At 44.9% G+C, this 21,277-nt stretch overlaps 1 pseudogene; it reads right to left on the reverse strand.

Annotated features, from left to right (window-relative positions):
- The window catches only part of LOC140479531 (Ig kappa chain V region Mem5-like), a 271,278-nt pseudogene that overhangs the window by 166,294 nt on the left and 83,707 nt on the right, over positions 1 to 21,277 (reverse strand).

The following is a 21,277-nucleotide window of genomic DNA, read 5'->3' on the forward strand; positions in this document are numbered from 1 at the left end:
GCCCACACATTCCAGGGATCAATAAAATAAGCCTCCTCTGAACCACGTCCAATGCATTTATATTCTTCCTTCAATAAGGAGACCAAAACTGTGCGCAGTTTTTGAGATGCAATTTCACCAGTATCCAGGAATAACTGAAACAACACTCCCACAATTTTGTTTTAACTCCTCAGTTAGTCTCATGGCAATAATACACAACATTTTGTTTCTTCTAATCAAACAACTTCACATTTTCCTAAATTATACATCATTTGCTGATTTCTGTCTCCTCATAGAACATATCTCTATTGGTCTGGCCCCTGTCCTGTCATCTTCGCAACCTACTTTCTTCTCCATCTTTGTTTCATCGGTGAATGTAATCCCCATGCCTTCAATCCCCACTATGAGAGAGAATGGAAACAGTTGAGGGCCCAACACTGAACACTTGGGGCACACTTGTCATATGCGGCCAATCTGAAAACGGCTTCTTTCTGGACACTCTGGTTTCTGCTCATCTCCCAGTTTTCGATTGGATATTTCCCTCAGAGTACACTGTTTCGAAAGTTCAACAACTGTATTAGAAGGTGATGGAGGTATGGGCAGTGAATATTTTGAGTAGAGATAACAGATTTTTGTCACTCAGAAGGATCGAAGCTGATACAGCCTCAAGGGGAATGTGGAATTGGAAACACAAACAGATCAGCCATTTTGAATGATGGAGATTTAAATCCAATTGGATTTTGTGTCCTGGACATATTTTAAATTAATTGTTTAAATTCGAATCTGGTTAACTTCAAAAACAGCCCAACCCAAACTAATGTTAATAATCTCAACGCCATTTGTTATATACTTTCAATTCTCAGTATTCTATGTGACAGCTAGTCACAGACTCATGTGAGCACCCTGCTCCCCTAAAGGGTCCGTACACACTTTCGACATCATAACACCTCTCCTCTTAAAAAAAAACAACCATCAAATTGAAAAGATGGCTTTTTTATGCTCTCTAAATCTTACCTCTGCATTATGAACTACACATGTCAGTAATATAGTTACATATTTCTTACTGATTTTGCATGTATATGTATCAGTTCTTTCTTATCTGTATCCTAATTCAGCTTCTACTTTGTAAGTTTAAACCAATTGAATGTTCTGTTCTCTGTACTCACTCGTACCATGTCTGTTTAAAAAAAATTATTCGACTCTTCATGCTTCCTCCTTCATGTCTTAACCCTGCACTCTCAGTGTTGCTGGGAAATTTGAGAAACACAATTATTCACTTGCTCATTCACTCCCTTGTCAGCCTCTCTTTATCTCCCAAAACTCCACTCAGCACCAATCTGCTGGGTCAGGAGCAAGGCTTTCAGTTCAATGTATAAAGGAACCTTTTCCAGCACCAAACTGGTGAGTGTCAGCTGGAGAACAATGTTCCATTGTTCATGTCTGCTTCAAAAACCAAAGTGTTCAGCCATTCCATGCAGCTTCACTCACTCCTGAAGGGATCAGGCAGAGAGGAAGAGTTTGTGGAGCTAGCGTTGACTTGCTGAGTTTTCAAACCCATTACAATGTCATTGTCTGCCCCCAACACCCAGCAGATGTTCCCATCACAAGAGGCTCCATGGCCCTGAGGACTGCGAGAGTGAGCCCTGTCCATTCACCTCGATCATCAAGCTCCAGCCTTCCTGATGTGGTGGCAGCCAGGAGAACCCTGCTCAAGGGAGATTCCACACACACTCCCTCCCTCCCTCTTGGAAAACATGATTTCATGTTCCCGCTTTCTCTCCCAACTGATCCTAATTTGAGTGTTTCTGAAAAGAAGAGACATTTTGTCTTTCTGATCATACTGGAGCCTTCAAGCTGCAGTAATTAGCTGGAAACAAGCTGACTTGTCTAAAATGTTCCCGGCGTTGGACAGATCTCTGCTGCTGAATTTTATTCTCAGGAGACAGATCTGTATAATGTGTCTTGTTATTTTTACTTTGTTCGAGTTCATGTGTCAGATGCTGCTTCCTTGCTCTCGTACTGATAAAATCACCAGTGCGGAATGTTTTCATGAAAGTGTTTGGCAGAATTTCAAATATTGTTTAACAATCTAAAGTTGGAGATACATCAGTGTTGTTTATGGCTGGGATTATTTAACATCATGGTCTGAGTTTTTAATGGTCCCTCACACGTGATAATTCAATTTCCAATGTTTCTGTCCCCTTAGGTGTTATGAAGATGATTGCAAACATATTTTGTTGAGATCAGAGCATCGTCAACACCATTTGACAGAGTGGGTGGTTGTTGAATTCTCATCCCACAATTGTCTAGCTTTCAAAGAAAGTGCTATCATCTTTGTGATTACAATTGAAAATAGATTGCTCCCAGATTTTATAAATACTGTGTTTGAATTTTATTTTTGGAATGCTAATTTGCAATAAAAATATCCTTTTCAGTTTTGTAGCTCAGTCATTGTGTCAGTCATAGAATCATACAGTCATAGAGATATACAGCACAGAAACAGACCTTTCAGTCCAACTCGTCCATGCTGACCAGATATCCTAAATAAATCTAGTCCCAGTAGCCAGCACTTGGCCCATATCCCTCTAAACCCTTCCTATTCATGTACCCAACCAGATGTGTTTTAAATGTTGTAATTGGACCAGCCTCCATCACTTCCTCTGGCAGCTCATTCCATACACACACCACTCTCTGTCTGAAAAAAGTTGCCCCTTCGGTCCCTTTCATAAAATTCCCCTCTCATCCTCAATCTATGGCCTCTAGCTTTGGATTCCCCAACCCCAGAGAAAAGAACTTGTCTATTTACCTTATCCATGCCTCTTATGCTTTCATAAATTTATCTAAAATCACCCCTCAGCTTCCTACACTCCAGGGAAAACAGCCCCAGCATATTCAGCCTCACCCTGTCGCTCAAATCCTCCAACCCTGGCAACATCCTTGTAAATCTTTTGTGAACCTTTTCAAGTTTCACAACATTGCAGATTTGTTCCTCGACATCCCTCCCACTAGTCAGTGACCCAGAGTGAAATCTGATTGCACATTTTTTTCTTCTGTATCTCGAGTGAATAAATTCTGTCCTTGACCCCTCTGGGACATTCACTCATTCCAGCTCCACACTGATCTCTATAAACAATCCTCAACCATTTCTCTATTTCCTATCTTTCCTGAACACCTTGGATCCAAAAACATTTAAAACCTAATCTTGCCTTTCTTTGAGCCGGGTTTCTGTTGGTGCCACAACATCAGACTTCCACATGGCAATCTGTGTCTGTAACTCCCCAGTCTTGTTTCCCAAACACCATGTAGTCCTATTCATGCACAGTCACTTTGGTTCAGACTTGATTAAACTCTCCCGCTCTCTGACCCTGCCTAATAAGTTACGATTCCTCATTCTGGTGAAATCTATCTCCCAGCAATCTTGGAGCTTAGAGTTCTTCTCTGATATTACCTTTTGGATCCACAGCCCTGCCAAATCAGTTGAAGCCCTCCCCACTAGCATTTACAAGTCACCCCATAAATGACTTAGTCCCATTTTTGTTCAGGAGCAACCTCTGTACAACTTCCAACTCACCAGGGTCCAGTCACAACATCCCAAGAATCTAAAGCCCTCCCTCCTTGCCGAATATTGTACCAGGTGATATCAGCTGGACCTCAGTGGGAGCACTCTCCCCTCGGGCTCATAATGCTTTGGCTTCACATCCCACTCCAGAGATTTCAACCCATAATCCAGGCCGAGAGTGCAGTGCAGTACTGAGGGAGTGCTGCATTGTCGGAGAGTCAGTACTGAGGGAATGCAACACTGTCAAAGGAGCAGTACTGAGGTATTACCACACTGTCGGAGGGTGAGTACTGAGGTATTGCCATACTGCCGGAGGGTCAATGCTGAAGGAATGCAACACTGTCAGCGGGTCAATATTGAGTTATTGTCACATTGTCAGAGGGTCAGTAGTGAGGTATTGCTAAACTGTCGGAGGGTCAGTATTGAGGGAGCACCACACTGTCAGAGGGACCACCTGATGCCTTTCCCTCTCTGGTGGGGTGGGGGGGAGGGGGGAGGTATGGGGTGGGGGGAAGTGCAGTTGGAGATGCCATGGCACTATTAGATGAAGAGCAAGGCAGTTTCCCCAGGTGTTCTGGTCAATATTTATCCTCCAATCAACATCACTAAAAAAAGGTGATCTGCTCATTACCATTCTGCTTTCTGGAATCTTGCTAAACACATTCAGACGTGAGGGGCATAAGGCACCCTATGGTGCGGGACAGGTGCTTCACAAATGCAAGTCTTTCTTTGAGGGAGGGAGTCTCCTGATCCTGACCTTTGCCCTTTGTCTGTGTGCTCTCACCTTCCATGGGTCATGGGGTCATTAGGAGCAGTAACCCTGTCTAACCCCGGGACACTGAGACTCATTGCAGCCTCACCCTTGACCTAAGCCCAGTGCTGGGTAGCAAGGTTCGAAATGAGATCTAGACCTTTTACATGGACATCCAATGTGACTCTTTCCTGAAGTGTGTTGATCCTAGTCTGTTCCAATGTTCTCGGATAAAGTTCTCCTGATCTGTGGGTGATCAGGGGTTTGTTAAAGAGATATCAAGATAAAGAACTGATGTCCTTTAAGGAATGAAATCTATCATCCTTATCCAATCTAACCTACACATGTACCTACACGTGACTCCAGACCCACAGGAATGAGGTTAACTGTTAACCACCCTCTGTAATGGCTGACCAAGGCATTCCCTTTTACCAATCACTGGAAAGTCTCAAAACTCGAATGAAACCAGAAAGACTACTTGACATTGACCTCGGTGTCAGAAACAGCAACATCAAACACAGTCCTGTCCACCCTGTACCATTCTCCGTACTTTATCTGGGGGCGAGTGCCAAATTCAGGAGAGCTGTCTCACAGACTCGTCAAGCAAGAGCCTGACACAGTCATACTCACAGAATAATACCTTACAGGCAATGTCCCAGACACCACCGTCAACATCCCTCGATATGGCCTGTCCCACTCGCCGGACAGACCCAGCAGCAGTGGTGGTGCAGTCTTCATCATTTCACGCACAGATTATTAGAACAGGGAGGATATGTTGGAGCTGGGCAGGACTGGTTAGGCCACAGCTGGAGTACTGTGTGCAGTTCCGGTCACCACACTGTGGGAAGGATGTGATTACACTGGACGGGATGCAGAGGAGATTTATCAGAGAGTTGCATGGAATGGAGCATCTGAAAAGATGTGAGGTGAGGCTGGATAAGCTTGGGTGGTTTACTTTGGAGCAGAAAAGTTAGATGAGAGAACTGATCGAGGTGTACAAGGTCATGATGGGAATGGAGAGGATGGATAGAAAGTAGTTATTGCCCTTATATGGAGGTTCAGTAACAAGTTGGCACACATTCAATGTGAAAGGCAGAAGGTTGGCAGGGGATTTGAGGAAATGTTTTTTCACCCAGAGGGTCGGGGTCTGGAATGCACTGCCTGGGAGGGTCACTGAGCCAGAAAGCATCGCAACCTTTAAAATGTACTTGAATGACCACCGGAAATGTCCGAACTTTCAATGTATTGATCTGGTTCTGGAAAGTTGATGCAGTGCAGTGTTGGTGGTACAGATTTGATGGAGTGAATGGCCTCTTCTATACTGTATGATTTGATTAAACCTCTGGTTGATTGGCACATACTGTCCTTCCTCGGCTGATGAGTCAGTCTCTCCTCCATGTTGAACCGCACTTGGAGAAAGCTCTGAGGGTGATGAGGGCACAGAATGAACACTGGGTGGGGGATTTTAATAAATATCCATTCTTTTGTTGGGTTTATTAGGTATTGGCTACAATGTTCAAACAGATTGTATTCTCAGTGAATCGTCGTAGAGTGCCCGGGATTAAAATTGTTTCTCTCATCTTTTAGACCGTGAAAGCTCTCAGCCCAAGCTGACCCTGCTGCCCCCCTCCCTGGAGCAGGTCAATGCCAATTGCACTGCCACCCTGGTGTGCCTTGCCAATCACTTCTATCCTGATGAGCTGGAGGTGCAGTGGAAGAAGGATGGTACAGTCATTTCGGACGGGGTTCAGACCAGCAACCACCTGCGAGCTTCAGACAGCACCTACAGTGTCAGCAGCCTGCTGACCCTCTCTGGGTCTGACTGGGAGGCCAACACTCGCTTCTCCTGTGCCCTCACCAACGTGACCCTCCCCTCTCCCCTCAGCAAGAGCATCAGGAGATCAGAATGTGTGTAGAGTGTTTGAGACAGTCCACAGAGGAGACACAACTTTAAATAGAACAGGACTGAGCTAGCAGGACAAAGCTCATTGCCAGGAATAAATTTCAACTCTCCTTCTTTGGACTGGCTCGGAGATGCTTCTGAGGTTCATGGGTCAAGCCACCCCATTGAGACAGTGTAGACTGCACCTGACCCTGTCCTCTTTTTGTCCTGTGAGTGTTTGCAGGGAACAGTGTTGAGACAGTTTTATTCTGTATCTAACCCAAGATTCTCCCTGTTTGATTGGGACAGTGGAGAGAGACAATTTCTCTGTATCTAATCCTGTGCAGTCCCTGTCCTGGGAGTGTTTAATGGGGACAGTGTAGACTCCTATTGCCAAGTAAAATGCCTCAAAGATGTTGAAGACTGTCAGCTTTACAAAAACAACGTGAACCTCAGAGGTCTCTGCTTCAGTAAACCAGATCTCCTTCCTGCTGTGCACAGCCTGCTGGAAAGAGCCATTGGGGCATCCTGAGTTGGTGACAGTTGTTACACAAATGTAAGTCTTTCTTTCAGTTTGGAGTCCCCTGATCCTGACCCTCACCCATTATCTGCACACTCTCACCTTCCAGGGGTCATGGAGTCATTCGGAAAAGTGACCTTGGCTGGCCCTGGGACACTGAGACTCTTTGTAGCCTCACCCTTGACCTCAGCCCAAGGCTTGAAATGTAATCTGGAACCTTCCACATGGACACCCAATGTGACTCTTTCCTGAAGTGCTGTCTGAAGCTCGTAGATAGTTGCTGGTCTGAACCCCGTCCGAAATGACTGTACCATCCTTCTTCCACTGCACCTCCAGCTCATCAGGATAGAAGTGACTCTTTCCTAACATATCTGCTACAATGTTATCGGATAAAGTTCTTCTGATCTGTGGGTGATCGGAGATTTGTTAAAGAGATATCAAGCTCCATCCCACTTTCCAGCTCTTGCTCCATAGCTCTGGAATTTTCAATGTTTCAAGTGAATATCCAAGTGTTTTTTCAATGTGATGAGGATTTCTGCCTCTCCCATCCTTTCAAACAGTGAGTCTCAGATCCCAAATGCCTCTGGCTGAAAACAAATATCCACAACTCCCCTCTATCCTGCCCCCAAATAATTTCAATCTCTCCCCATGGTTATTGCCCTCTCTGCTGATGGAAATCAGTCCTTCCTATCCACTCTATACAGGCCCCTCATCATTTTACACATCTCGATCAAATCTCCCCTCAGCCTCCTCTGTTCCAAAGAAAACAGTCCCAGCCAAACCAATCATTCCTCAAACTCCCCATTCCTGACAAAATCCTCCTCTGTCCCCGTCTCAAGTGGGATCACATCCTTCCTGTAATTAGGTGACCAGAACCTTACACAGTTCTCTCAATGTGCTCTAACTGGGGTTTTATACAGATCCAGAATAAACAAACTCCTTGATTTCACTCTCAAACAAAAATGAGATAAGCGAGGTGATGGTCTAATGGTATTATTGCTGAACTGTTAATCCAGAGATCCAGATTAATGTTCTGGGGACCAGGGTTAGAATCCTGGCACAGCAGCTGGAATTTGAATTCAATAAAAGAAATCTGCAATTAAGTGTCTAATGATGACCATGAAACAATTGTTGATTTTCAGGAAAAAGCCATCTGATTCCCTAATGTCCTTTAGGGAAGGAAACTGCCATCCTTACCATGTGACTCCAGACCCACAGTAATGTGGTTGACTTTAAACTGTCGTCTGGGTGATTATGGATGGGTAATAAATGCTGCCGATCCAGCAATGCCCTCTTTCCATCAGGGGAAAAAAAATGTACCCCATGTGTCTTCTTAACCACCTTACTGACCCGCATTCATTAATCACCATGGCCACATCTAACACTTCCACACACATGTGACTTCCAGCTTCAAACTGATGAGAGACATTCCTTCATTACCTTAGCAATACATAGAAACATTAAAAATCATAGCAGGAATAGGGCATTCAGCATCTCAAGCCTGCTCCACCATTTAATATGATCATGGCTGATCATCCAACACAGACCCCTGTTCCTGCTTTCTCCCCACATTCTTTAATCCATTTAATCCTAAGAACCAAATCTAATTCCTTCTTGAACACATACCGCATCTAATTCCCTCATGCTGGCAAAATGGATGAGAATTACTGGGTTGTTGTTTTTTGACCAATATGGACACAATGGTCTGATGGGCCTTTTGGGTCTCTCTGACTCTATGACTGTATTATTATGTATTATGAATGACTAGCTACCAAGGACTGACCCCTGTGGTACGACAACTGGTAACTACCTGCCATTCAGAAAAAGACTTGTCGTTTCTGTCCTGTCTGCCAATCAGTTCCTAATCCATGTCAGTACATGACCCCCAATCCTCTTGGTCGTTGGGATTACCCTGATTCACTTGAACATACTTCATCCTGTCAACTCTTTGCTTTACTCAGATCCTGTTCAATTTCATCCCTGCATCCTCTATTCTCCGCTCAGCTTTCTGCAGGTTTGAACTCCAGATAACCAACATCACCTTCCCTATTTGGTCTTCCCTACTCTGGCTGCCTTTTGACATCCCAGGCTGAGAGTCTAGATTTGGGAGTCCCACCCTTATTCATTGTGGGAACAGATTCTCAACAATCTCTGTCTCATCCTTCGAGGGCTTTCACTCCCCTGACACTGATTTCCCATCATATCGCTGGTTCCAGTCCACTTTTGCTAAATCACCACACAGTTGAGTAAAATAGTTCATTCGCCAATGAAAACTTTTACACTTGCCCCATGGTTATCCATTTCCATCCCTCCTCTCACTGTCACTGAAATGCTCCCCCATTGATAGCCTTTCCAGCTGCCCACGTTCATTCCATAAACGATGGTCCAAAACTGTCCCTTCTTTTACCACCACCTTATCAGGAGCAATTAGGGATGAGCAATAAATGCTGGCCCTGCCAGTGACACTTACATTCCCAAAAAGCAATTTGAACAATGTCTGTTCTTTTGTCGGGTTTATTCTGTATTGACTACAAATGTTCAATAAGATTGTCTTGCCAGTGAATATGCTGAGCGTAAAAATCCATTTGTTTGGCAAGGATTAAAATTGCTTCTCTTGCCTTTCAGGCCGTGAGAACCCTCAGCCAAAGCTGCCCCTGCTGCGCCCCCACCCCCCCACCCCGGGACCAGGTCAATACCAAGGGCACTGCCAGGCTGGTGTGCCTTGCCAATCACTTCTCTCCCGATGAGCTGGAGGTGCAGTGGAAGAAGGACGGTGCAGTCATTTCGGACGGGGTTCAGACCAGCAACTACCTGCGAGCTTCGGACAGCACCTACAGTGTCAGCAGCCTGCTGACCCTCTATGGGTCTGACTGGGAGTCCACCGCTCGCTTCTCCTGTGCCCTCACCCATGTGGCCCTCCCCTCTCCCCTCAGCAAGAGCATCAGGAGATCAGAATGTGTGTAGAGTGTTCGAGACAGTCCACAGAGAAGAGACAACTTTAAATAGAACAGGGCTGAGCTGGCAGGACAAAGATCATTGTCAGCACTGAATTTCAACTCTCTTCCATCTCAGGACTGCTTGGGGCAACATCGGAGGTTCAGTAGTTAAGACAGGTTGTTGCGATAGTATAGAGAGACCTTTATGCTGTGTCAAACCGTATGCTGTCCCTGTTCTGGGAGTGTGTGATAGGGACAGGGTTATCTTGTGATGCCAAGTCAAACCTCTCGAAGATGCTGAAGACTGTGAGCTGTGCAGAAACAATGTGAACCTCAGAAGTCTCTGCTTCAGTAAACCTTGCTGCTCAACCACCAGTTCCAATTTAAGGTTCTGTCACTTTTTAAAGGGACAGAATTTTCACATTATTGAGAAAATCTCCTCAAGTGTTTTCTTCAAGCTCCATTGTGGCTGTGAATTTGTGCAGCTTCCTCTGTCTGGGCTGTTAATTGCAGTCTGTTTTCTGTCAATGTCAATCTGGAAAAGGGAATAAAGATAAAGAATATTGGGTCTCTGTCTCTGTGTACTTTGGACTTATTTTTTCCCCAACACCCATGACGTGTGTGTGTGCAGGTGTGAGACACAGTGAAAAATCCTAGTTCTTTTTTTGTTTTTTACCTTTTTCTCTTTTTTTTCTTTTGCGGTAGTGCTTATTTTTCCCCAGCACCCATGTTGTGTGTGTGCAGGTGTGAGACACAGTGAAAGACACAAGGTGCATGAATCTTTATTCAGTTTCCACCACTAGGAAGAAAGGAAACACCCGAGTGGCCAGTGACAAGCAGTGCCCTTCACATCAGAGGGCAATGCTGTCTGTGTACTTCGGAAATGAACAGTTACCCTCAGCTGATTTGTTGCATTTCAGCAAGTCATTGTCACAATTAGCTATTGGCCTGTCAATCAATGACACGTCAGTTGTAGATGATGCTGACAGTCTTTCACCAATCTCTTTCAAATGACCCCTTTGATCTGGAATCTGTGGAGGTTAAATGATTCCAAACAGAACAGAAACTGAAAGCTGTTGTGACTCAGTAATTACAATCTGAGGCATTCACTCGTCATTCTGTGATCCAAACGCAGCTGGTGGGTTTGCACTGTGCACTCTCTGCTGCATGCTGGTTAGCACCTGAAAATGATGTTCGGCCTTTCACAGACACTGCAGTCTGTGTGTCTCTCTGTGTGTGTGTATTACTTAATGCTGCCTGCTGGTGTCTCTCTGAGGTTTGAGTGTGTGTGTTATTCAAAGAGACACCTGCAGGCAGCACTGACAAACACACTCACATTCGGAGAGACATTTGCAGGTAGCACTAAGTAACACTCCCATATTTGGAGAGACACCTTCAGACAGCACTGAGTAAAATGCTCACACGCAGAGAGATACCTACAGGCAGTACTGAGTAACACACCCATATTCAGAGAGACACCTACAGGCAGCATGGAGTGTCAGCATGTTACTTCGTGACTCAGTGCTGCCTGTGCATGTTACTTAGTGCATTCTGTCAGTGTCTCTCTGAGGTATTTGACTCATAACGCTGCAGAGAGAATGGGCTTTGTGCTGGGGATTGAAGATTAGGCTTTAAGCTTCTCAAATCATGAACGAACAACAATTCAGCTGATTCAGTCTGAGGTGGCACCTCATTAAGATGGCCATAGTTCAAAATTACACAACAGCAGGTTAGATTCAAACAGGTTTATTTGGAAGTACAAGCATTCAGAGCCCTCCTCCTTCATGAGGTAGCTACTGGGGCAGGATCATAGAATACAGAATTGATAGTAAATTGAGATGGCAACTAAGAAAGGTGAATGCTGAGAGTGTATTCTCAGTAAGGGAGGCATTTCTGAGGCAGTGTGCACTGTGCTCCCTAATGTGCTCCCTTTCTGGAGGCTTTCTGGAGCCGAGGTCATTGTCATAGTGATTACCTGCTCAGCCAATGCTGGCGAGCCATAATCATATTTTAGTGGTCAATTAGCCCTAAGTGAGTTGCAGCAATATTACCTTACAGGGAGGGGAGCTGTCTGAGTGAGGGAGGTTCAATATTTGCAGCTCCAAGAGAGGTTACAGCGGATTAATGAAGATGACAACTTCTCTCCCCCTGCCTCAGCTGTGGTGACCCTCAGGTTAAACCTACCACCATTTGTCTCTGTCTCGAATGGGCAAGTGGGGCTATGCTCCTCTGGGATGATGACCACGTTCCTGGGTGATGGAGGGAAGGTCAACCAAAGGCAGCACAGAATGGATCGAAGGGGCATCAAGAGTAAGCATGGGGAGATTGAGGGTGACAGAAGGAGGGGGTTGGTTGGCAGATTGTTATTCAGAGTCAGATCCCAGAGTATCAGTACTTCTGACACTCCGCTTTTTATTTCTCTTTCTTTTCTTCACCTTTTCTTTTCTTTTGCCTTTATCACACTGTCATGTGAACCACTCTATGGAGAGAGCTGCATTCCACAGCAGTGTCAGGCTCTGAGGCAAGGATACTACTGGGATAGGAAAAGGCCTAGTGGTATCATTGCTAGACTATAAATGTGAAGAACCAAGTAAAGTTCTGGGGACCTGTGTTTGAATCCCAACATGCAGGTGGAGGAATTTTAATTCAATATCAATCTGGAAATCAGATGACCATGAAGCCATTGGTGATTGTCAGAAACAAAAATCACCTGGTTCACTACTGGCCTTGAGGGAAGGAGGACTGCTGTCCTTACCTGGTCTGGCCTACACGTATCACCAGAACCAAGGAGTAACCCACCCAGAACCATTCCCCTCCCCTATCTTTCCCCTGACTAATGTGCCTAACTGAACACTATGGGCAACTTTAGCATGGCCAATCCACATACACTGCATATGTTTGGATTGTGGGAGGAAATCAGAGCACCCAGAGGTACCCCACACAGACACGAGAAGTATGTGCAAATGCCACACAGTCAGTCACGTGAGACTGGAATCAAACCCAGGTCGCTGGTGCTGTCAAGCAGCAGTGCTAACCACCGAGCCACCAACCCACTCACAGCAAAAACCCAAAGAGTTGAGCTTTTGTTAACCTCCTTGAGCCTGACGAGATACAAGCAATAAACATGAACCCTCTGTCAGGGAAAGTAGTGGAGGGTGGAAAGCTTACAACATTTAAATATCATAACATTCACGGATTTGGGACAAGTGCAGGAAATTGGGATTACAGTGCCTTTAGTGATAGTTATGCCGGTGCAGACTCAATGGGCCTTCTCTGTGCTGAATCAATCTATGCACCCTGCTGAGAGGGCAGTGCAGGTTAATGGTGACCAGGTTAGTCAGTTCCAAGATGGCAGACACTTGATCAAGGGTCAGAGGAATTGGATCAAGCTTCAATGAAGTCCCAAGTAGGTGCTTGGAAGGAGGTTCAAGGCTAATGGAGACAAGGTCAATGGAGACTGAGCGAGGGCACAAGGTGCTGGATGGCATCTCCAAGGGTTGTAGTGAGGCATGAGGGGACACGAGGGGAGTGTGTAGGGAGGGAGTGCAGTTTCAGTTGAAATGCGACCTTTACCAGCAGCAGCATGACCTTCAGCACTAGGGGGTGTCCCTAACTGTGTCAGGCTCACTGGCTGCTCTCTGTGTGATTCCACACAGCCACTGATCTGGTCAAACACAACTATATACTGATTAATCTAACATCTCTTTTGAGGGTTTCATTGGAATCTATAATTAACAGCAGAGAGAATGAGGATTAGATTACTTATGGTGTGGAAACAGGCCCTTCGGCCCAAAAAATCCACACCCGCCCTCCAAGGACCAACCCACCCAGCCAATTCCCCGAACACTATGGGCAATTTAGCATGGCCAATTGACCTAACCAGCGCATTTTTGGACTGTGGGAGGAAACCCACACAGACACGGGGAGAATGTGCAAACTCCACATAGAAAGTTACCTGAGGTGGGAATTGGACCCAGGTCTCTGGTGCTTTGAGGTAGTAGCACTAACCACTGTGCCACTGTGCCACTGTGCTACCCCTTCTCATATAGAGAATTGGAAATAGTCCACATAGATTTGTGATGGGTAATTTCTAACTAACAAACCAAATGCATTAACTAAAATAGTCAATAGGACGTATAGTCTTAGCAACTTTCAGAAATATGCAATAATTTTCCACAAGGAATCTGCTGACGAAAGATAAAACCCATGGGATTGAAGATGAATATTTGACTCGGTTATGAGACTGGGGAAAAAAAACATTTTGAATGGTGTTCCACAGGATTCTGTGATGAGGACTTAACAGGATATAAATGCTGCAGGAAGGATAGAAAGGGAGGCAAGAGCGGGCGGGGGAGGGGTGGCATATTTGATAAGGGATAGCATTACAGCTGTACTGAGGGAGGATATTGCTGGAAATACATCCAGGGAAGTTATTTGGGTGGAACTGAGAAATACGAAAGGGATTATGATTTTATTGGGATTGCATTGTAGACCCTCTGATAGTCAAAGGGTAATTGAGAATCAAATTTGTAAGGAGATTTCAGCTATCTGTAAGAATAATAGGATGGTTATGGTAGGGGATTTTAACTTTCCAAACATAGACTGGGACTGGCATCATGTTAAGGGTTTCGATGGAGAGGAAGTTGTGTACAAAAAAACGTTCTGATTCAGTATCTGGATGTACCCAGTAGAGAACGTGCCAAACTTGACGTACTCTTGGGAAATAAGGCAGGGCAGGTGACTGAGTTATCAATGGGGGAGCACTTTGGGCCAGCAACCATAATTCTATTAATTTTAAAATAGTGATGGAAAAGTATAGACCAGATCTAAAAGATGAAGTTCGAAACTGCAGAAAGGCCAATTTTGACAGTATTAGGCAAGAACTTTCGAAAGCTGATTGGGTACAGATGTTCACAGGTAAAGGAACGACTGGAAAATGGGAAGCCTTCAGAAATGAGATAACAAGAATCCAGAGAAAGCATATTCCTGTGAGGGTGAAAGGAAGGGCTGGTAGGTATAGGGAATGCTAGATGACTAAAGATATTGAATGTTTGATGAATGAAAAGAAGGAAGCACATGTCAGGTATAGACAGGATAGATCGAGTGAATCATGAGAAGAGTATAAAGGCAGTAGGAGTATACTTAAGAGGGAAATCAGGAGGGCAAAAAGGGGACATGAGATAGTTTTGGCAAATAGAATTAAGGAGAATCCAAAGAAATTTTACAAATACATCAAGGACAAAAAGGTAGCTAGGGAGAGAATAGGGTCCTTCAAAGATCAGCAAGGCAGCCTGTGTGTGGAGCCGCAGGAGATGGGGGAGAAACTAATTTTGCATCAGTATTTACTGTGGAAAAGGATGTGGAAGGTATAGAATGTAGGGAATTAAATGGTGACATCTTGTGAAATGTCCATATTACAGAGGAGGAAGTGCTGGATGTCTTGAAATGGATAAAGGTGAATAGATCCCCGGGACCTGTTCAGGTGTACGCTAGAACTTTGACGGAAGCTGAGGAAGTGATTGCTGGGCCCCTTGCTGAGATATTTGTATCATCAATAGTCACAGGTGAGGTGCTGGAAGAATGGAGGCTGGCTAACATGGTGCCACCTTTTAAGAAAGCTGGTAAGGATAAGCCAGGGAACTATAGACCAGTGAGCCTGATGTCGGTGGTGGGCAAGTTGTTGGAGGAAATCCTGAGGGACAGGAGGTCTATATATTTTGAAAGGCAAGGACTGATTAGCGATAGTCAACATGGCTTTGTGCGTGGGAAATCTTGTCTCACAAACCTGATTGAGTTTTTTGAAGAAGCAACAAAGAGAATTGATGAGGGCAGATCTGTAGATGTGATCTATATGGACTTCAGTAAGGCATTCAACAAAGTTCCCCATGGGAGACTGGTTAGCAAAGTTAGATTTCACATGGACAACTAGCCGTTTGGATACAGAACTGGCTCAAAGGTAGAAGACAGAGGAGGGTGGTGGAGGGATGCTTTTCAGACTGGAAGTCTGTGACCAGTGGAGTGTCACAAGGATCAGTGCTGGGTCCATTACTTTTTGTAATTTACATAAATGATTTGGATATGAGCATAAGAGGTACAGTTAGTAAGTTTACAGATGACACCAAAATTGGAAGTGTGGTGGACAACGAAGAAAATTACCTCAGATTACAACAGGATCTTGATCAGATGGGCCAATGGGCTGAGAAGTGGCAGATGGAGTTTAATTCAAATAAATGTGAGGTGCTGCATTTTGGGAAAGCAAACCCTAGCAGGACTTATACACTTTATGGTAAGGTCCTAGGGAGTGTTGCTGAACAAAGAGACCTTGAATTGCAGGTTCATAACTCCTTGAAAGTAGAGTTGCAGGGAGAAAGGAAAGAGAAGGTGTTTGGTATGCTTTCATTTATCGGTCAGAGTATTGAGTACTGGAATTGGGAGGTCATGTTGCAGCTGTATAGGACATTGTTTAGGCTGTTGTTGAAATATTGCATGCAATTCTAGTCTCCCTCCTGTCGGAAAGATGTTGTGAAACTTGAAAGGGTTCCGAAAAGATTTACAAGGATGTTGCCAGGGTTGGAGGATTTGCGCTATTGGGAGAGGCTGAACAGGCTGGGGCTGTTTTCTCTGGAGCATCGGAGCCTGAGAAGAGGCCTTATAGATGTTTACAAAATTATGAGGGGCATGGATAGGATAAATAGAATTCCTACTGTGTGGAAGAAGGCCATCAAGTCCAAGCAGCATTCCACCCAGAGCCACACCCCTCTCCTATTGCTGTAACCCTACACTTCCCATGGCCAGTTCACCTAACCTGCACATCCTTGGACAGACAATGGAGACTAGTGCACCCGGAGGAAACCCACACAGACATGGGGAGAACATGCAAACTCCACAAAGAAAATCACCTCAGGGTGGAATCAAAGCCTGGTGTTGTAAGATAGTGGTGCTGCTCACTGTGCCACCCATTCCTCATCTTTGATCTAAATGCCTAATCCCTTATTCCCAGACTGCGACTCTGCTTTAGAATCCCCAGTTAGGGGGTACAAAGTTAAAAATCACACAACACCAGGTTATAGTCCAACAGGTTTAATTGGGAGCACTAGCTTTTGGAGCACTGCTCCTTCATCAACCTTCACCTGAGGAAGGAGCGGCACTCCGAAAGCTAGTGCTTCCAATTAAACCTGTTGGACTATAACCTGGTGTTGTGTGATTTGTAAATTTGTATACCCCAGTCCAACCCCGGCATCTCCAAACCCAGGTAGAGGCACATCCTTCCAAAATCTATCCTGTCAGGGCCCTGGAGAATTTAAAATGTTTCAGTGAAATCTCCTCCGAACCTTCTAAATTCCAGGGAGTCCTGACCTAGTCCCCTCCCTCGATCATTAGACAATCCCCTCAACCCATCACATGAACCCATCACTTGGTTTGATCATCTCAGTAAACGTTTCAAGGAGGGAAGGAGATGGAAAGACTCTTTCTGCTTTGATTTGATACCAAACATTGAAAAAGCAGGAAAATATTCTCACCAAGTATTTTTCACTTTACTTGGAGGTCACTGGTGTGATGTCCTTATATTCTTTATTCTTGCCTTTTCTCTTGTTCATGTCATTTCGGAGAACAGAGTCAACCGAGAAGGAAATGAACAGCAGAGTTTGTTTTCTCTGTTGATTAAATTGACCTTGTTTGCTCCTCTGATCACCTGAAAGAAGGGGCAAGGCTCCGAAAGGTTGTATTTTCTAATAAACCTGTTGGATATAACCTGGTTTTGTGTGATTTTTGACCTTGTCCTCTGATCACATTCAGGTTATTCCCACAAACACTGCATGTTCTTGCTTCTCCAGGTCAGCAGGTGGCGATGTTGACTTTGGCTTTCATAATGGTCTCCATCAGAGAAGACCCACAAATCAGGGACAGAGACCAGAGATTGCAGGCCCTGCTCTTGCTCCTCAGTCCCAGACCCGAGCACAATGGGCCCCCTGGAATCCCGTGCCCTGTGCATAATGCAAATGGTGTGACTGATCCTTCTGATTGTTCCCAACCTCACCAGGTCTCCACAGTCACTGAGATTATTTAAATACAGCCTTCGCCTATTAGGGACCCTGATTGATAGGATACAGACGGAAATGGGTTAATAATACAGTATTGGAGGGTTACAGATGCAGATTGTCAAGTGGAAATCTGATGTTGTGGCTCTAACAGAGATCCCGGATTGGGGATTCCTGGATACAAGGTGTCCAGTAAAGATAGCAAAGAGGGAAAATTGTGGGAAGTGGTGGGATTGATCTGGTGCCAGACAGTACTGACCAACCTTAGGCCCTGAGATATGACGGAGATGAAGGGTGAACTGTGCCGGGCTTTACCAGAGTAAAACAGGGATTACCCATTTCACAAGAGAGTAAATGGATCTAACAAACCAGGTGCATGTGAAACACCCACCCAGTCCCTGAGAGAGGGAGGGACAAGAACAATGACATTCTCAGACAAAAAGGATGCGAAAAATGGTATCACCCCGAGAGTGAAGGGTGGGGTGGATATAGTGACAACGACACCCCCCAGAGAGTGGGGAAAGTAACACTGACACATTTAAAACTGTATTATCACAAGTGAGAATTCAAACAGACACCCATTCCGTCACATGGTGTTGAAGATGCACTGTCCTCATCAAAACACGTTTTCAAACCTCTTCATAACACGTAAGTGGAGAGAAACATTGAAAACTGTATTATCACGAGTGAGAGATGGTGCATTTAAATCTTGGACCATGATGGTAAATGTTCCGAGCCATAAACAACACTGGTGCATTGACGTCATTATCTTATTAAACAATATTAAAACATCAGCCAAACATTTTCCTGTGGACAGTGTATTTAAAATATCAAGAGACTTTCCACATTGTTGGTTTGATCAGTGACGTAGCAAGGAAGCAGCAGCTGCCCCATGAACTCCAACAAAAGAATGAGAACAGGCTCATCATACGGAGCTGGCTCCCGAGAATCCAAGTCAACAGCAGGGATCAAAGAACAAGGAACAATACAGCACAGGAACAGGCCCTTCAGCCCTACAAGCCTGTGCTGACACATTTTGGCCTTCCTCACAGAAGCTGTCTTCACCTACAGGATTTATATCCCTCTATTCCCTTCCCATTCATGCATTAGTGCAGGTATTTATTGAATAATTCTATTGTGTGTGCTTCCACCCCCTCCTCTGGCAGTGTGTTCCAGATTCTCAACTCCCTTTGTGTAAAAACCTTACCTCACACATCTCTTTTAAATTCCCCCGCAACTTGAACCTCTGTCCCTGAGTAAGTGATCATACACCCTGAAAAAAAGCCTCATATTTTCCACGCTACATATGTCGTTCACAACTCTGTAATCTTCTATCAGGACACACCTCATTTTCCTGTATTCCAATGAAAACAAAACCAGTCTCTCCAACCTTTCTTCAGAACTACAATCCCCCATAACAGACAATATCCTGGTACACATTTTTTGCACCATCTTCAAAATATCCACATCCTTCTGGTAGTGTGCTGACCGGAACTACATGCAATATTCCAAGTGTGGCCTAACTATTGTTCGATAAAGCTACAGAATAACTTGTCAATCCTTATACTCAGTGTCCCTTCCAATGAAGGCAAGCATGCCATTAGCCTTTTTTACTGCTTTACTCTCCTGTACTGCCACCTTCAGTGATCCGTGAACATGCACACCCAGATCTCTCTGCATATCAATACTCCAGAGGATTCTGCCATTCACGGTATAATTCCCACCTGTACATCACCTTTCAAAATGTGTCACCTCACATTTGTCTGGATTAAGCTACATCTGCCATTTTTCTGTCCAAGCAGCCAACTGATCTATATCCTGTGGTATCCTCTGACAAACCTTCTCATTCTCCACAACTCTACCAATCTTTGTATCAACCGTAAACTTACTAATTAGACCAACTATGCCCTCCACCAATTCATTTATGTAGAAGACCACTGAACCTTGTGGAACATCATGAGTCTCCACCCTCTATTCTGAAAACTATCCTTCCATCACTGCCCTCTGTCTCCTGTGACTAAGCCAGTTCTGTATTTAATACTGGGAACATTTTAGACAAGACACATTGTTGCCAGCTCGTTATTGCAACTTGACCCAGTTCATTCAGAAAGAGAAAAAGGACAATGTGCAGATTGTTGAACAGGCCCCTACACCGGGGCCTTACACTGGGGCCTGAGGCAGGAGCCCAAGCTCCAACACACTGGCCTCACTTCACACCAATCTTCACGCAGTGCGGGGTCATGAACTCCGGGCATCAATTCCTCTGGGACTGGGATGGAGTGAGAGAGTAGGGGGAATGTCCAAGAGTCAATAAGGATCAAAGCAAGATGGAAAGAGTGTGTTGGAAAGTGTTCAATGAAGGAAACATGCTTTGTGATACCGAACATGTTTTGTGATACCCAACACTGACATAGTCCACATGTATCATAGAATGAAGAAAAAGCACAATCTGGAGACAATAAAAAATCACACCAAAGTACTCCGTTTTGATATATCATAGCATGCAGGGCATTTTCATTGTGATGGGATAAATATCCTGGTCCGAAAGCTCTTCTCTCTTTTTCTCTCTCTCTCCCCACGATTCTCCAGATGGAGCCGGTTAGATCCTCTCAAAGCCCCAGTTTATTTGTACTGTTCAGTAATGTGGGGATGTCGATGGTGGACTGGGGTACACCTGGTGAAGGAGCAGCATTTCAGAAGCTTGTGATTTAAAATGAACCTGTTGGCTAGAACCTGCTTTTGTGTGAATTCTGACTTTGTATTTTTTGGGCAGAGAGAAACAACTGCCTTCTAGTAACTATAGAGTACTTGCACAGCGCTGAGGATTATGGGTGATGACTCTTTCCATTAGCCATGAATAAACCCACATTCATTCCAGTCGATTCCAGTGGGAATGTCCTGTCAGTTGCTTCCCAGATATTATATGGCTCACCACCGCCTTCTCCAGGACAATTCGGGAAGGGCAACAAGTAACCAACACGTCAACGCCCGCCCCATCCCAGGAGAAATTAATATAAATGGCATACAATTCAAATGATCAAACTGGTGAGGCTTGAATTCATCTTTTTGAAAGACTGGAGCCTCGGCCAGAAACAGAGCCATGACATGGGTGACCCTGGTTTGTCAGACTGAAAGGTGGAGTGTCCGTTGGATTATCACTGGGATCAGCAAAAAATGAATTATACTCAAAGATCGAACAAACGGCTATCAAAGCGTGCCCCCAAACTGCAGAGAACAGCACTTGAGGCTTCGCGGCCCCATCTCCATCCTTGCTTGTTGCCCTTCGCCTCTGTCCTGCAGAGGGCGGTGGTGAGCCATGAGTTTCTCGAAGAGGATCTGACAGAGGGACAAGGTCATGTCCTCGGCCTGAGCACAACTGCCTGACCTGCTGTGCTTTCCCAGCGCCACACTTCTTGACTCCAAGCAAAACTATCCTTCAGGAGAATGAGCTGTGACACAGGAGGAAATGTGGGAGTGTTGGAAAGGCACCGGCAGCCTGGTCAGCCTGCAGAGGGGCAGAAACAGATTTGATGAATGAGCTGATATCCTTCTGAGCTGAGATGCAGACTCAGGCTTTCAGAGCCACACAGTTTACATTGTTACTGACCGTG

This window comes from Chiloscyllium punctatum, chromosome 7 (assembly GCF_047496795.1).
Source record: "Chiloscyllium punctatum isolate Juve2018m chromosome 7, sChiPun1.3, whole genome shotgun sequence".
Classification (NCBI taxonomy): domain Eukaryota; kingdom Metazoa; phylum Chordata; class Chondrichthyes; order Orectolobiformes; family Hemiscylliidae; genus Chiloscyllium; species Chiloscyllium punctatum.